Source organism: Callorhinchus milii, unplaced genomic scaffold, assembly GCF_018977255.1.
Source record: "Callorhinchus milii isolate IMCB2004 unplaced genomic scaffold, IMCB_Cmil_1.0 Scaffold2, whole genome shotgun sequence".
In the NCBI taxonomy this organism is placed as follows: domain Eukaryota; kingdom Metazoa; phylum Chordata; class Chondrichthyes; order Chimaeriformes; family Callorhinchidae; genus Callorhinchus; species Callorhinchus milii.
Genome location: NW_024704743.1, coordinates 104,452,443 through 104,471,154, shown reverse-complemented (window position 1 = coordinate 104,471,154; position 18,712 = coordinate 104,452,443). Strand labels below are relative to the sequence as shown.

The following is an 18,712-nucleotide window of genomic DNA, read 5'->3' as shown; positions in this document are numbered from 1 at the left end:
TTATCCTTGGTTCTTGTTTAGTACCTTTCTTTAGTCCCGCACCAAACTCCACTTCCTGATTACCCCAGTCCTTGCCAGGCTGCCTGTTCCAGAGAGGATCGATTTCAAGATCCTCACCCTTGTCTTCAAATCCCTCCAATCCTCAGCACCCCCCTACCTCTCTGACCTCCTCCCTCCTCAAAACAGTGCCCGTTGCCTTCATTCCACTGGGTCTGGCCTCCTCCTCGTCTCCTGAGTCCTCTACTCCACCCTCAACGGCTGTGCCTTCAGCCACTATACCCCGAGGCTCTGGAACTGCCTTCCTCACTCCCTCTCTTCCTATTTTCAGGTCTCGGCTGAAGACCTTTCTTTTCGACTGCGCTTTTGGTCGCCTTCCTCCCCCTCCCTCTGGCTCGGTACCGGGATCCATTACTGTGAAGCGCTCTGAGACACCGTGCAGCGTGGAGGGCGCTATATAAATCCAAGTTGTTGTTGTTCTTGTCAGGAGAGCATCTCAAAGCATTTCACAGGATTCACTGTAAGTTTAGTGACTGTGTATTTTGTAAATGAATACAGTAGCCAACTTGTACACAGCATTGCCCCACAAAAAAGACTACATGTGTTCTAGAAATGCAAAAAATATTCATTACAAAAAGCTTTCTCAGAATTTTGCAAAACGGTATGCTCCTTGTAAAAATAGATATCACAAGAGAAATATAAATGCCAGAAAATAGTAAAAAAATTATTAATCTTCTTATGTGTTGAAAAAATTAAATCATTGCTTTCTTAGAACATGTTAGTTTCTGCGCTCACAGAGGTGATGGCAATTACATTACAAATCTAATCACTGGTGTTAAGAATTTATTTTCTGTCACTTTATAACTCATCCCATCCTTTCCAAAACAATGATAACACTCTCAGAAGGTACCTGGAATGTACATTCCACAACAAGCCAGAATTCCTAGATATGCTCAACCAGCTGGAAACAGTAAATCCCATCGCAGAAAAACTGCATTCCAGAAAGACACCAGAAATGTGTAAAGTACTATCATAAAGAAGTATGGACATAGATTTTGAGGGAATAATTTAAACAAATATTATTCCCAAATGCAAAAAGAGTGACAAAACTATGTTTATTGACCATAGACACATTAGGCTGACTACTATAATCGGAAAATGAATGGAATTAGTCATTAAAGTCTAAATGGAAGATAAGATGTATGAAAATAACTTTTTAAATGACAGACAGCACAGCTTAGAAGGGATAGATTTTATCTGACCAATCCACTGATTTTAATCAACAATGTGACAGTGGCAGCCGTATGATTTGATGCATGGTTGTCCAATATGTTAGCCACAAGCCACGTGATGCCTTTTTTTTGTGTGCGCTTTACTTGCTTGGTTACTGCTTATTTGGTATCAGCTAAATTGGTGTGTAACATGGGTGAAAACAGAGGATTTCTCCACCATGGAAACAGCAGCAATATTCTATGGAGAGAGAAGCTGTCAGTGGTGGTTAGCTCAACCAAACAGAATAATTGCTCCAGGCAGCAGAAGACAGCAAGCCCATCCATTAACACACAGCTCTCAACCACGTTCTGGATGGAGAGCAGGGACAGGTGGATCTGGTACATCTCACAAAAGAAAAATAAAGAGAAGACTGCAAAGTTTCACGCTGAATGGTGGTAGATGTTTGCTAAGTGGATGTCTGTTATGTAAATATTCATGTAAACGTACATGTGTAGAACATTACCTGTATTGTGTGAGTGCATGTATGGTGTTTTCTACTAAAATTAGTGCCTGTGGCTAAAATCGTAGCTATAAGCCACACCTGTGGCTAGTCAGTGATTTCTATTGGATAACACTGATCTAATCTTCTAATCTAATCTAGACTTCCAAAAGGTCTTTGGAACAGTGCCACACAAAAGACTCATTTAAACGATGACTCCCTGGATATAACTTTCAATGCATAGATTAGTAACTGGTTAAACTGAAGGAAACAGTGAATAGTCATAAAGGCAGCTGGGCAAAATGAAAAGTATTAATAAATGCATATAAATGCATATTTGCATTTAGTTACATGGCATAATTGAGCTCATAGTTCATGCTCACATTCCAGTGCAATGCTGGGGGAGCATTGCAATGTTTGGGTGTGCACACCCTTTGTACATAAAACCAAGGTCCCATCTGCCTGTTTAGGTGGATGTTAAAGATCCTGTGGTTCTAATGAAAAAGAGAAGGGAGTTCCTCCTGATGACCTAGCCAACAATCTCACAAATAAAATTGGTCATTTATTTCATAGCTGTCCGTAAGAGATAGCTGTTTGCAAATTGGTTGCCAAGGTCACCTACAAATATACAGTCACAACACTTTATTGTAAAGTCTTGTGAAGTACTTTATAAAAATCCTGTTTTGAGATGTTTTGGTGACGAGATAAAGTGTTACATCAAATACAAGGATTATTTTAATACTTTCAGGAGTAGACATAGTCCATCTAATCTGCATATTCAATTTGCCAAATGATTCATTCAACATCTATCTTATTAATTAATAACTCTGGATCCTTTAAATTTCCAGGAACCTTTTATACCTATCCATATACCCATTAATTGTTCAATAAAAGTTTTTCTCCTGCACTTCTAATTCACTTCAATGGATATATTTTGAAGTTTTCTCTCCTTTTGTACTTCAATATTTACACAGCAGAAAAGATTATCTTCATCCAAATGATGGAGGCCACTTAGGACAAGCTATCTGCCAGTGTGTGAGACAGATTTGTCATTGCCTCTTGGGAGAGGCAGTCTCTGCTGTCACCGTTCCATGGCAGGTTCAGATTTACCCTGTCAAATTAAGCTGTGAAGAGATCACACTGGTAAACATCTAAGCCCTTACCTCCCCGAATTTCTCTCCTCCTCTTGATAGCTGCTGCTATGGAACAAATAACACATCGAAGAATGTACTCACTTTGTTAAACCTCTGGGACTTGCACACAGTTTGTGGATTTACCACCTACTCAGACCATGATTAAATACTAATTGTGTATTAATCCTCAGAGAATGGAAAAAACACTGAGATTTCCTAGCTTAATTGGTTGCTAGCATCAATTAGGTTCTTTAATTGCTGTTTTCAACTTTTTTTCAGTTACCACTGTGCTTCCAGCTTGCAGTGCAGAAAATTGCAAAGTTGTTTTTCATAGATTTGATGTCTTTAATTCGAACAATAATCTTTACATTTAATACATTCCTTTCATAACAGGAGGACATCTTAAAGCGCTTAGTGTAGTGTGTAGTGTGATCTCTCCACCGCCTCCCCACTGCCCCGCGCAATGACAGCCAAACAGTGCTTAGACCCAACGCCAATCAGGAGATATTAGTTGGTCACCAAACTCCGCTCCCCGATTACAAACTGCACTGGCTGCCTGTCCCAGAGAGGATCAACTTCAAAATCCTCACCCTTGTCTTCAAATTTCTCCACTCCTCTGCACCCCCCTACCTCTCTGACCTCCTCTCTCCTCAAAACAGTGCCCATTGCCTTCGCTCCACTGGGCCTGGCCTCCTCCTTGTCCCCCGAGTCCTCCGCTCCACCATCGGCAGCCGTGTCTTCAGCCACTATGCCCCAAGGCTCTGGAACTCCTTTCCTCACTCCCTTCATCTCGTCCCCTCTCTTCCTATTTTCAGGTCTCGGCTGAAGAGCTTACTTTTGACCGCACCTTTGGTCACCTTCCTCCCCTTCTCCTTGGCTTGGCCCTGGGATCCATTACTGTGAAGCGCTCTGAGACGCCATCCGGTGTGGAGGGCGCTATATAAATCCAAGTTGTTGTGTTGTAGCCGAACATGGCACTTCAGTGATGCTTCACTGGATAATGGCTTCATTCAACATATACTTCTTTGTGAATAATGGGTCTAGAGATAGTAACAGAATTATGAGATGAAAGATGATCCTGCCTTTGGAAATCTCAGCATCAGTTTGTATTTGTTTATAACTGATATGCCTCCATGGTTTTACCAGCTGCTTAAGTAGACTTTACTGAGGCTTGTACCATGATCTGCCCTCATGCAGATTTACATGGTAACAATTAATTGGAAATAACTTGAAAGGACTTCTATTTTTTTATATCGTGTCTTGTCAGGTCAAACACTCCAAAGTGCTTGATAGTTAATTACTGTCAAATGTAGTGACTGTTTTAAGTGCTCAGATGCTATACTACATGAAGGGCACTATGGAGTCCTGTAGCTCAGTGGTTAGAGCACTCGCTTTACAAGCGAGAGACCTGAGTTCAATTCCAGGCAGGGCGAAACCTTGGGCAAGTTTCCTTACTTCACACGCCTAATAATAATCCCTCCAAAACCAAAAAAACAATAATAAATGGGTCATTTTCAATCTACGACTGTTTGTGGGACATTGCTGTGCGCAATTGGCTGCAGCGTTCACCCACAAATGTACAGTCAATTCACTTTACAGTGTCTTCTGTGAAGTGCTTTGGGAGGTCCTCCCGACGTGAAAAGCGCTATATCAAATGCAAGGATTATTATTATTACTATATAAATGCAAGCTGTTGTTGTTTATGTCTGCAAATGTCACAGCCACTTGCATCACCAAAGTCCCCTAAACAGCCATGAGATGAATGATGAATTTATCTGAAGGATGGTTGGCCATGACACAATAATAATAATAATAATAATAATAATAATCCTTGCATTTGATATAGCGCTTTTCACTTTGGGAGGACGTCCCAAAGCGCTTCACAGAACACACTGTAAAGTGAATTGATATTTGTGGGCGAACGCGGCAGCGTGAAGACAAGGGTGAGGATTTTGAAGTTGATCCTCTCTGGGACAGGCAGCCAGTGCAGTTTGTAATCGGGGAGTGGAGTTTGGTGACCAACTAATATCTCCTGATTGGCGTTGGGTCTAAGCACTGTTTGGCTGTCATTGCGCGGGGCAGTGGGGAGGCGGTGGAGAGATCACACTACACATTACACTAAGCGCTTTAAGATGTCCTCCTGTTATGAAAGGAATGTATCAAATGTAAAGATTATTGTTCGAATTAAAGACATCAAATCTATGAAAAATGCAGCCAATTGCGCACAGCAATGTCCCACAAACAGTCGTAGATTGAAAATTACCAATTTATTATTGTTTTTGGTTTTGGAGGGATTATTATTAGGCTCTGTGTGGAGTAAGGAAACTTGCCCAAGGTTTCGCCCTGCCTGGAATTGAACTCAGGTCTCTCACTTGCAAAAGCGAGTGCTCTAACCACTGAGCTACAGGACTCCACAAAGGTAGTGCTTTAAAACCACTCTGGTTGCACCACGCACCAATTTCTCAGACTGTGGGTGGGCTAAGGGTTCATTCTATTCATACAGACTAGCAATACAAGTTATACATTCCTGATCTTCTAGATTGCTAATGTCTGGAGGCCAGAATAAACCCAGATGGTACTTTCAAACAACTGCATGTAAATGCAACCCAAAGTGGAAACAGGGTGAATTCCACAGCATTGTAGCCCAGAGTTAATTTTAGCTGTGGCACTTCTGCAATATAAATACTCCATTGAAATGCTCATACTAAGGCTCATCAAATTGATTTAAACTAAACTAAACTAAACCCTGAGTAAGCCTTTTGACACAAGGAGAAACTCCCTATTTTTGAATAGTGCCGTGCAATTCCTCATGTCCACCTGAAGCTCCTGTCATTCATTGTATAATGAGGCTTTATCTGTTCTTAGTATCCAGTGATAATTATTATTAGTTTAATTTTATTTTGTATGATTTCATATTATCCTTTTATGGGAAGACTCAATACATTTGTGAGTCTATGGAGAAGAGAGGGTTAAAGTTAATGCGGGTATTTAGTGCCACAAGGAAGTACAGATAAATAGGAGTTTTGAAACAATGATCTTCCAACAGCAAGTGACTTATTAAAGTAATTACACGCCAGATTTCATGTCTCAAATGTACAATGCTGCTGTTGGGGAAGAGGCTTAGGACCTGACAACTAAACACGGGCAAAATCAAATTTTACACAAAGTGGAGGTTTCTTCCAAACACAATCTTGAGCCTGATTTCACTGAGGTGATGACTCATGCGTGTGGGAGATTTGTTTTTAAACAAGTATGCTTGATTGTATGGTGACAATGACTGCTCTTTTATGGCCCTTATTCACTGCACCAATGTTCGAATGGAATAATCAGGAACAAACTGCAATTTCAACCAACCTGCACAATATATTCAAAGAGCTGGTAACCTTTCAATATACACAAATGCAAGATACTGCGTATGGGAACTAAAAATAGGAGGAACATGGATGGGATAGAACTAGCCAAAGGCGAAACTGAAAGAAACCTAGGAATGTTAGATGGCTCATCAGTCAGCATGTCAAAACAGTGTGTGGCAGCAATAAACAAGGCAGTTTAGATCCCCCGAAGTTTTGCTGTAGTTGCATAACGCTCTGGTTGGGTCACACCTTGAACATTGCATTCAATTCTGGTTATCACAACATTAAGGAGCTAACCAGGCCCTTGAGCAGTGGTGGCCAACTTGTGGCCCACGGGGCCGTCAATAAGCAGCCTCCCGGAACATTTACACAAGTCTAGATAAGTCTGTGTTGGATCAACAGTCTATTTTCAGTTTTTTCAGCACAATTATTTTGTTGGCAGAGGCTGTAAAGAGCAGTGCAACAATGATGGTCCCCAGTATTGGAGGACTGAGCTAGGATCATCAATTTGACAACCTAATGCTCTCCAGTCTTGAAAAGAGATGTTTCAAAGGAGACCTTGTAGAGGTGTATATAATTTTAAATGGGATTGTGAAAGTCAAACTAGAACAACACTTTTTGATGGACTGAGACACTTGAACAAGAGGGCACTGGGTAGGATTGCAAAGGATAATATCAAGAAAGACACTGAGAAACATGTCTATAGCCATAGAGCAATTAACAATTGTTATGGTTTACCAGAAAGAGTCTTGAAGCCAGGACCCCGGAATCATTTAGGAAGGATGAGATCAAATAGACCGAAGAGGTTTTTTCACACAATCCTCTCTCATGACTTTGTGACCCTAACTCCATCTGAGTGATGGCCCAGGAAGTAGCCAGATAAACCCACTGGAAAATCATGCCATTCTGATACAGCCCTTGGGACAATTTCCCCATGCAGATTTTAAATTAACAACAGATTTAAAATGCAGAGTCAAAATATCCCAGCAAGTCTCCTTAACACAAACAAGGGAGAGATCCATATTTTTCCTGTCAGACCATTTGGACTATTAATGCTCTGAGACTCTATACTGTGTAAATGCAAGTTGTTCTGTGTCTTATTTTTCCCAATGCTTAAGTGTCTTGGGTTTGGACTGCTGAAAAAAAACATTCAATTGCATTTCTCCTCATGGAGATTAAGTTGTCTTGTCTTAAATCATTCAAGTGATTGATAGAGCGGTAATGAATGTAAAGGAACATTTGTACATTTATTGTGGGAATATTCTGCGGCAGACAGAATAAAGCTCTTACTGTAATGACAAAAGTCTCAGATGAAAAAGACCAAGATTAATAATTTTGATATACAAGATTAAATATACAAGATTAAATATTGATCCCAGGAAAGCTAATACATTTAAGCATTATTATAGCTAATATTTGAATCTCCAGATCAGGTTCAGCTGATTATATATAGATCACGGATAGACATGGACAAACAGACCCGCTGTTGAAGCTCACATCAGGACTACAGCTCTTAGTCTGGATTGATGGCACTAGTGCAGTACGAGAAACAGCACTGAATTGTCAGAGGTGCCGTCCTTCAAATGAGACATTATATCTAGGCCCCATTTGTCTCTGAAGGCGGAGGTTAAAGATCCCCTTAATACTATGTAAACAGGGAAGGGAAATTCTCCTGGTGGCCTTGCCGACAGTCCTCCAGATAAATTAATTATTTCAAAACTCCTTCCTGTGTAAATTGATCACCACATTTACCTACAAATACACTCAACAGCAATTACTTGTGAGATATTTTGAGATGGTTTTAATATTATACATGCTATAAATGCAGAGATTATAGACATTGTTAAAAGTGCTTTTTTTTGATCAGATGTTAAACCAAGGCCTTATCTGCTTGTTCTTTAGGTGGTCAACTGCTCCCATCTCACTCCTCTTCTGCACATTCCTCATCCCCACCTCTCCACAGTTGGCGGTTGTGCTTTTTCAACCATTATTCCCAAATCTCTGGAACTCTTTGCCTCAACCCATGTGTTGTGCCCCCTCTTTGCCCCCTTTTTGCTCGTCTTCAAATCACACCTAAATACTTTCCTCTTTGACCATGCCCAAACAGTCAGTATATAGTAATTACTGCAAAACTCTTTGAAGTGGTTTGACGTGATAATGCCCTATAAATGTACAACTTGTTTCTTTAGGGTTATTTGGATTAAATATGATGTGGATGTTATTTTTACCAGTGGATATTTAATTAAACACATTGGCGAGACCTAACAGGAGTGAAAGAAAATTGATTTAGTCTATTTATCTTGCAGGTGAAAGTGTTGATATCTTGAGATGTAAGCACATGTTCTCTCTTCAAGAAGAAAATAAATAAGTGAATGAAAAGGTCATAATATGTTTGCAGCATGAATAATAATTGGTACTTATTATAAATAAAAACGTGTGTTTTAGACATTTTGTGCATTACATTTGTTTTGTTATGTAACATCTTCCTGCGATTAAATGTTAATTTATGCAGGACAATGCAAACACACATTATGAAGTTACAGTGTGAGCAGTCAACTGGAAACTTACCACAGTGGGGGGGGAAACAAAAAATGCTAGTGAGAAAACATGTAGTTTTTCATTTAGCACCACAGTGGATCCAATTTGCAATGATTTGTAAAACACTTCACTGAAGTAGAATTCTGCTGGTACACGCATGTGTCCCACATTGACAGGCCAGAACTCTGCTCAGATGCAAAACTAATTTCCTGCGTTCTTCTGAAATCATGTAATAATAATAATAATCCTCGCATTTGATATTGTGCCTTATCACATCTTCAAGACGTCCCAAAGCGCTTCACAGAATATACTGCAAAGTGAATTGACTATAATTGCAGTCAAAGGACGTTCTCAGCATGAGGGCGATGCCCACGTAAAGTTCCAGTAGATCAGCGTCAAATTCCATCAGAGAATTGGATAAACCCATGTAGAGGAAGGGTATTATAGGATACGAGGAAAGAGTAGGGAGATGGAATTAGGATAGATGGCTTCATTGGAGGAGCAAACACTGACACTGATACACTGGGTTAAATTGCATCCTTTATACAATGATATCCTACTATGCCACAGATTTCTGTGGTTCAATACAACTAGACATTCTTTCAGGACAACCATCTCTTTTTGGATAATGAACTTAGTTTGTACATGCTTGAAAGAAGCACTGGAAAAAAACACAGATAGCATAATACTGTTTAGAATAATAATTAATAATCCTTATATTTGGCATAGCGCATTTCACTTCTCACAGCACAGTAACAGGATATACTGTAAAGTTTAGTGATTGTGCGTTTTGTGGAAAAATGTGACAGTCAATTTGCACAGACCAATATCCCACAATCAACCATGATGTGAATTACCAATTTTATTGAGGGATTGTTGGCCAGGACACTGGGAATTCTTTGAATAGTGCCATGAGATCTTCAACGTCCTGAACCTGAACAGACAGAAGGGATGCCAGTTTAATGTCTCATCCAAAGGATGGTATCTCTGATAATACAGCACATTTTAGCACTATACTGAAGCGCCAGACTGAACTCCATGCGTTCCAAGTCCTGACATGGGGCTTGGATCCACAACCTTCTGACCCAGAGGCGAGAGTGTTTAACAACTATCCAGGTTGACACACAGATATTTGAAATGGCTGGGGAAATGCTTTCTCACTCACATAATAACCTTACTGTTCGGACATTTAATGTTTATTTCTGACGTGGAGTCCTATAGCTCAGTAATTAGAGCACTTGCCCTGCAAGCGAGAGACCTGGGTTCGATTCCCAGCAGGGCAAAATGTTAGTCAAGTTTCCTTACTCCACACGCCTCTGTTTACATAGCAGTAAGTAGGAACCCAGTTGTTAGTCGATCGGTGTATCGCTTTTCCGGGGGTAATATTTTTTTAAAAAAAGGTCATTTCAATCCACGACTGTTTGTGGGACACTGACAGATTTCTCTGGACATTATCCTTAGATTCACTCTTATTCTTTTACCTGTTAAACAATTCAATTCTGTCATCCAAGTGAATGAGAAAGGCAGGTCTCTCCCCCATCCCATTGGTTATGTTTAAGTGTCCCTATGATTGATTTTTTTAACACAAATCTGCATAATACAGAGTCAGTACATTTTACATAAATCTTTTGAAGTGCTTGAAATGTCTCCCTGACTTGAAAGGCCCTATATCAAATGCAAATATTATTAGAAAAAACAGGAAATTGAACTGATGAAGTATTAGGTGCCTTTTTTTAAAACTGAGATTATTCATAAGTATTTCAGAGGTTATATTTTACAGAATGCATTGGGATGTTCCATTGGGCCATCTTAAATTGCACTTTCATAGTAAATTCCTGCAAATTTATTACTAAAAATCAGTGTGACATCCTAAGATTTCCCGGAGGATTTCACTAGAGCCCAGTTTGGGAAAACTATCTTCAGTACAGACCAGTGCAGACCTGGATTAAAACTGCATTAAAATGTGGTTCGATAAACCTTTGGCGTCCCAACAAAATCTACAGTGATGTTCATAGAATTATAGAATCATAGAATTATACAGCACAGAAGGAGGCCCATTGTGCCCGTGCTGGCTCTTTCAAAGAGCTGTCCAAATTAATCTCACTCCCCCACTCTCTACCCATAGCTCTGCAAATTTGTCCTCCCCAAATATCTATTTACTCCTCTCTTTAAAGTTGTTATCAAATCAGCTTCCGCTAGCCTTTCAGGCAATGCATTCCAGATCCAAACAACAACAACAACAACAACAACAACAAGATTCCATTTATAAAGCGCCTTTCATGTCAGGAGGACGTCCCAAGGCGCTGCACAGTTGGGTCATGACCCGACCCAACCCGCTATGTGAAAACATTTCTCCTCCCCTCCCCTTTGTTCTTTTGTCAACTATTTTAGATCTGCGTCCTCTGGTTACCGACCCACCTGCCAGTAGAAACAGTGTCTCCCTGTTCATCCTATCGAATCTCCTCATAATTTTAAACACCTCTATTAAATCTCCCCTTAACTTTCTCTGCTCCAAGGAGAATAATCCTAGCTTCTCTAGCCTCTCCTCATAACTGAAGTCCCTCATCCCTGGTACCATCCTGGTAAATCTCCTTTGCACCTTCTCCAAGGCCTTGACATCCTTCCTAAAGTGTGGTGCCCAGAACTGAACACAATACTCTAGCTGAGGCCTAACCAGTGTTTTACAAAGGTTCATCACCAGGGCCTTGGAACATCCTCCTGACATGAAAGGTGTTTTACAAATGTAGTTTGTATTGTAATTTTGTATTGTGTCATAACCTCCTTACTTTTGTATGCTATGCCCCTATTTATAAAGCCGAGTAACCCGTATGCTTTGTTAACAGTTGGTCCCACTGGGCTGACAGGTTATTATTATACAATACAATTCACATTTTTATAGTGCCTGTCATGTTGGGAGGACATCTCAAGGTACTTGAAACTACTGGCTGGGCACTTGAGCTGAGGTTGGGAAAAAATCAGTCGGGTGTGGGGGGAGAGGGGAAAGATGACCATAATGACCATAAACCATAAATGTAACTGTAACCCACTGAAATCAATGCAAAATTCATAATCATACATCATTTTAGTTTGAAACACATCAATCTCTTAAAATTGAATAACAGCATTTTATGTGCCAGTTCTTGGAAAACTGTCTTAAATCAACTTTTGGATTCAACTTAAGCCCGTACTCTGAGAGACAGAACTGAAATGTTGCTGTCTGCAAGACAAGAGGTTTAATGTCTGTGACAGCCAGCTCAATGATCACCACAACAGTTTTGAGCCCAACTATTTTCACAAAGTCAAAGGAAGGGCATTCATTAAATGGGACATCATCAATACAGTACAATACAATTTGCATTTATATAGCGCCTTTCATGTCGATCGCACGTCACAAAGGCTCATTCACATTGCAGGATGGGCACCTAAGCTGGAAGTGGAGTAGAGGGAGGTGGGAAGGGAACTGAAATTCAACCAATGTAATTAATATTACATCAAATACAGTATTTTTCACTCCTTTGACTCCAAGTGCTTCTGAAGTTCATTTTGTGATTTGTGAGGTTTCCTACAGAGCCAAAGTGGCCAATAAGACATGCTTTAGAGATTTACTTTCCACAAGCACCTCATTCCCAATGTCCAATTCTTCTGAAAAGTTTTCATTTGAACCAATGCCATGCAACTAACTACTGCAGCACCACATTTAATGTGGGAAGTGGAAACTAACACTGAAGATGTTAACGTTAAAGATCCAATGATTCTGACTTAGTTGCCACCAAGGCTATACAAACTTCATAACACTATTCGAGAGAAATTCCACCTGTGTCTTGATCTATTCAATTTTCTCAGCATTCCAAAGTTTTCTGCAGTTTTTAATAGAGCTTGTAGAAAACTGGTTTCGAAATTAAAACTATATTTCAGAACCTGTCAATTTCTTAAATGCTAAGAAAATAGGGAATTCTACGCCCAAGTGGAATTTCTCCCCTACGTCTTGGCAGACAATCATACTTTTCAGCCTGCTGTCAAGGTGGAGCACTAAAAAACATTATCTGCGTTTCTACGTCAATGAAGATGCATAGTTAATTATGGACAATGATCAGACTTTATCTAGCACTGACTTAAGCCAAGCAGACTACAGACATATATAGTTTATATGATGTCAGATGAGACTTGCCAGAAGAATTTACATAACTGCAGAGTTCAAGCAAGATATTAATATAATATAATAATACTTACATTTGAAATAGTGCCTTTCACATCAAGACAAGGTCTAAAAGCATTTAAGGATATATTGTAAAGTGGTGCCTATGTATTTTGTAGGTAAACACAGCAGCCAATTTACACACAATGTCCCACAAACAGTCATGAAGTGAATGACCAATTTTATCTGGGAGATTCCTGACCAAGACATTGGGAAAAACTCCTTTCTCTTTTTGAATATAGCCATAGGATCTTTAACATGCATCTGACCAAATTGGATCTTGGTTTAATATCTCATCTGAAGGACAGCACCTCCAACAATGCCATCCCTCATAATACTGTAGTGTCAGTCCATAGTGTATTAATTTAAAGTCTGAACGTAGGACTTGAACTCAGAATCTTCTGATTCAATGTTAAGATTTCCATCAGTACCTGAACCAGGCTGAACCAGTACCTGAACTGTGCTGTCACTATTAGTGCCCTGGAGTTTTGCAGACCCTCTGGCTCAGGAACTGGACTACCGAGACCACCCAAGAGGAATGGCTCATGCCCTCCGTTTCACTAATGGTGGTTGCACTTTCAGCGATGACGCCCAGAAACTCTGGAACACGCTTCCTCTATCCCACCACCTTGCACCTTCCTGCCCCATTTTCAGGTCGCGCCCGATGACCTTCCTATTCGACCGAGCCTACTGTCACCTCCCCCTCCCCCTGGCTCGACATGCTCCACCACTGTCAAACGCTCTGGGACACTACCCTGCATGAGGGGCGCTATATAAATGCAAGTTGCTGTTGACATTCCGTTGTAAAACATATCACCTTGGAGCCAGTTCAACTCCAAGGTGATGTTGTTTACCTCCTTCCTCCCATCCCACCCCACTCGAAGGAGGATAGTCACCAACTGGTCATTTGAGAATGACGAGCTATTAACTATCTTCCTGGTGGGAGGAAGAGATTGTTAAAATAATATTTTATTTTCAGTCAGTATTCCCACAAAGCCTGGCAGCATTTTGTAATGTTGAATTGCCATGTACACAAATCGTAAATATGATTTATATTGAGTAATATTAATACCCTTGAAAGTCAGTTTTATTAAAGACAAATAACCAATAGCTTCTGACAGAAACACACTGTTCTTTCTTCCAGTTATGTAACCTAATCTGCAGCTGAAGGCAATTTTGCTTCAGGTACATATTTTGTAAAAGAAACAGTCTTGTTCACTGTCTTTCACCTCTAAAGACCCATGTTCAAATTCAGCCAAGGGAAATAAATGACAAACTGTTTTCCTCAGATTGTTGCAAGTGAATTGAGTTTAGGAAGAATCACAATCTCCAAACAAACATGACTCTAGTCCAAAGCACAAAATACCCAGAGATTTATCACTTAAAACTAGTGGATCTTTTCAAGAGGAAAAAAATATTATCCTCATCATGTGTTTATTGAGGCTATTATTAATGGGGTTCTATTTGATTTATTAAATCCATTCATGTGTTAATCCGTGAATAGTTCATTCTAATAATATAATAATCCTTGTATTTTGTTATATCGCCTTATCAGATGATTGAGATGTCTCAAAGCATTTCACAGGATTTACTGTAAAGTACAGTGATTGAGTATTTGTCAGCGAACATGGAAGCCGATTTAAGAATGAATAACTATTATTTTGGAGCATAACCGATCTACAATTCATTTAATTAGATCAGCATTTTTTATGCATTTGATAAAGGAGTCATACGAAATGTAGCTTTTTAACAGGAAAAATCCAGCTACCTGATTATAAGTACCTGCCATACAACTGAGAGTAATGGAGAGAGAGAAAGCAAAAGAAAAATCTAAAAATGTTCTTGGTCTTTCTGCATATAAGTCAAACAAAAGTCTTAGTCTGTAAGAATATTTTGTCTTTAAATGTAAACTCACAGAGAATTGTGCAAAACATTTCAATTTAGTCTTAGTTCGGAAGTCAGTTTTTTTTAATAGAAGTAGAAAAACAGCTTCCAAATTAAAAATCAATTTAAGAATTTTCCAAAGATTATGGTCAACTTTCAGTTTTTAAGACAAAATGGTCTTAAAGGTCAAATCTAAGTGGAATTTCAGGCCTTATTCTTATCTAGCACACTTGGGTGATTTTAGAAGGTTCTTTTAAATAGGGAAAATGGAGCATGGAGCATGGTGATATTGGTCCTGCTAGTTCAGTCTGTTTCTGTTGACGTTTCTTTCCTATTCTTGTGTAAGCGGTGAATGCTAAAGATATAATTGGAAGATTGGTTGGAAAATTTATTTGTCATGCAGCGAATGGTATCTGAGTTAATATTCAATTGAATCATTAAATCTGGGCACGTCATCATCCATGTCATTTCAACTGTGTAGGTTCATTTCATTATCGTTGCGCTCAGTATTTTTTCCAAACCAATTCCTTCAATGATATCACCCCTACTCAACAATAAAACCCACAAAGAATGAACCAGGCAGACAAAAATCAAAAGGGTCTAGATATTAGGAAATTATTTAAAGATTATTTGAAAATGTCAAATTCCAAAAGTAATACTGAATATGTGACTGTCTTTAAAAACATTAGTAAGCCTTCACATTAAAATATAGTTCAAATATTTAATAATAATATTAAGTAAAATATAGTTTTAATATAATTTCACCAGCAAAATACATAGGCACTACGCTCAACAGTATATCGTGTGGTGCCTTGAGACATTCTCCTAATGTGAAAGGCGCTATATCAAATGCAAGAATTATTATTATTAAACACATGACTGTTTTGGTTTAATTGTGTCCTGCGTTCACCTACAAAATACACAGTCACTGCACTTTACAGTAAATCCTAGAAAGTGTTTTGATATGTTTTGATGATGAGAAAAAGAAACAAAGAAAGTGTTTATTACTATTTTCAACCAATTTTATGTATTTGTGGTAATTTCTTATGCTCAGGAAGGTGAAAGTTGTCATTAACATAGATACAACACCTTTACTATTCTTGGTACAAAGGTCACTTCCCCAATTCTAGACAACTGGATGCAATGTACAGCTCCCTCAAAACTTCCCCAGTGTTCAACAGTGCTTCCAATGTTCACCAGCATATTAGTACTGAGATCTAATGTACTGATTCTGTAATAAGGAATCTCTGAGACACCTGAATGGGGAGACATTCCAATTATCATGTGCTTCGTCTGCAGTTTACTAACCAATTAAATTGTTATTGTTTTCAACCACTATTCCCCACAACAGGACAGAATATATTGAGGTCAGCATAAACAGTCAGAGAAGAACGTGGCTTGAATTAAGATTTTCATTGTCTGACAGGAATATACTTGTACAGTTCTACGTTTTACATTTTGCAGTCCTTTGGTTAAGAATGATTAGCTGTACCCCTGGCTTCAGATAGCCCAGGTTGACTGCTGTCCAGTTGACCTATCTCTGTTTCAGTGTAGTGTTATTGTAGATTGCTTGCAATGTAAACTAATCACTCTGATGTTGTTTTAATGCTTCCACTCTAGTGCTTCCAATGTTCAGCCAGGAAATGAACAATTCCATTACAACTGCTGGACGCTCTTTGTGGTTACGATAAATGGCACTTCGTAAATTGTTATACACCAATCATAGTTACACTTCACTAAGTTTCCATTGGAGTTTGCTCTTTTCGCTTGTTGTTGATTTATGGGTCACTGTGCCATTGCCACACAATAAAACCTCCTTTCGGTGTTGTTGCTTTCAGGTTGCAGAGTGCTGTCTGTGGTAATATTCCTAATGTTATCAAAAGAGCTTGAAGCTTTAAAAACACTAATACACTTCAGGACACCTTAATCTTTGCAGTGATTAAGCCTGATAAGCCTGCATTGGAGTCCTGTAGCTCAGTGGTTAGAGCACTCACTTTGCAAGCGAGAGACCTGAGTTCAATTCCAGGCAGGGCGAAACCTTGGGCAAGTTTCCTTACTCCACACGTCTAATAATAATCCCTCCAAAAACCAAAAACAATAATAAAATCGGTCATTTTCAATCCATGGCTGTTTATGGGACATTGCTGTGCGCAATTGGCTGCCGCATTCGCCCACAAATATACAGTCAATTCACTTCACAGTGTGTTCTGTGAAGCGCTTTGGGACGTCTTCCCGATGTGAAAAGTGCTATATCAAATGCAAGGATTATTATTATTATAGAACGTGATCTTAGATGGTCTACAGCACGGGAGGTCATTTGGTTCCATTGTGTTTGTGCTTGTTACCCCGCTGGAGCTATTTATTCTGCTCTTTCCCCATACTCTTCAAAGTTACTGTTCCATTCCACAGTTCAATGCTCAATGGTGTTTTACTTTTGATGGCCATTTGTGATTTGAAATTCCCTATCCTAACAACCCAAAATCTACTGTTTTATCTTGCCTCGTGCTGACGTTGTAAAAGATTGAATGGTTAAATATATTGAAGTCAGCAGACAATGGAAATATGTTTTAATAAAAACAATGTATTTGTTCAGACATTTTCAGAATTAACCAGTAAATTGTAGGCAAGGATGTACCTGTGCAATCAAACATCTGAAAGGAAGCAGCGATTTATGTTTTGATAAATTGCAATGTCCTGTTACAGAACATTTTCTACAGAATATTTTCTAACGTGTTTATTCATCCCAGTCTGCTCAACAGTGATACTGCTGTGCTGTGGTGATGCTAAAAAACAGCTTTCCAGATTGGCGCTGGTATTGTTGCAAGTGGTATGAGAATCAGTATTGGGTTATAATTCTGTACTCGTATCAACTTCAAACCAGGGAAAGCAGTCAGCTGGGAATATAAATTAAATAGACGGACAGAGCTTTACTCAGTGACATACTGATAACACTAGTATCCAACAATGACAAAGGTGTAAATGAGAGTTCCGTTGAAATTTAAAATAGTAACAGAGGTGAGTGAGGTTGCGAAGAGGGAGAGAAACTGTTTGCGTGGCCAAGATGTAAGGGAGAAAATGTTTGTGACAAAGTTTTCCTTTCGGTTTAGAAATATGACACAATGGGGTCCATCACATAATGATCTCTAAAAATGGCAAACTCACAAATCACCGAGTATTTCTGGTTAGAAATTATTAATGTGGTTTGCTATTCCCATGTGAGACATTGCTGTGCGCAAATTGGCTGCCACATTCACCTACAGAATACTTGGGTCACTACACTTTATAGTAAATCCTGTGAAGTGCTTTAAGAGGTTATCCCAACATGAAAGGCTCTATATCAAATGCAAGAATTATTATGATTATATTCCATTATCTTTTATTCACTCAATTGTTTTGCCGACAAAATATCCAGTCAATTCACTTTAGAGTATATTTTGTGAAGCGCTTTGGGACGTTTCGAAGACCTGATAAGGCGCTATATCAAATGCAAGGATTAGTATTATTATTATTGTTTCTTTGTTTTCTCTACTGGTGCCTTTCATTTACTTTGTCCTATTTGTAAACTTTGTATCAACTTTTAATATTTATTTTTGTTTCTTCAGCTTTATTTCCTTTTATTCTTTCTTTTTTTCATTACTTTGTTATTTTTCTTCGAGTCATTCTTTGTTTCCTCATGCCTTTGTCACCTCTCGGCTGGACTACTCCAATGCCCTCCTCGCCGGTCTCCCATCCACTACCATCCAAAAAATCCAAATCATTCAAAACTCTGCCGCCCACATTCTCACCCGCACGAAACTCCATTCCCCGATCACCCCAGTCCTTGCCAGACTGCACTGGCTGCCTATCCCAGAGAGGATTGATTTCAAGATCCTCACCCTTGTATTCAAATCCCTGCACTCCT

At 39.2% G+C, this 18,712-nt stretch overlaps 1 protein-coding gene and 1 non-coding gene across 5 annotated transcripts in view; one reads left to right on the top strand and one right to left on the bottom strand.

Annotated features, from left to right (window-relative positions):
* Positions 1–18,712, bottom strand: part of sntg1 (syntrophin, gamma 1) — a 142,387-nt gene that overhangs the window by 87,143 nt on the left and 36,532 nt on the right. The window lies entirely within an intron of this gene.
* trnav-uac lies at positions 4,203–4,274 on the top strand. Its single transcript has one exon. It is a non-coding gene; the product is annotated as a tRNA-Val (tRNA).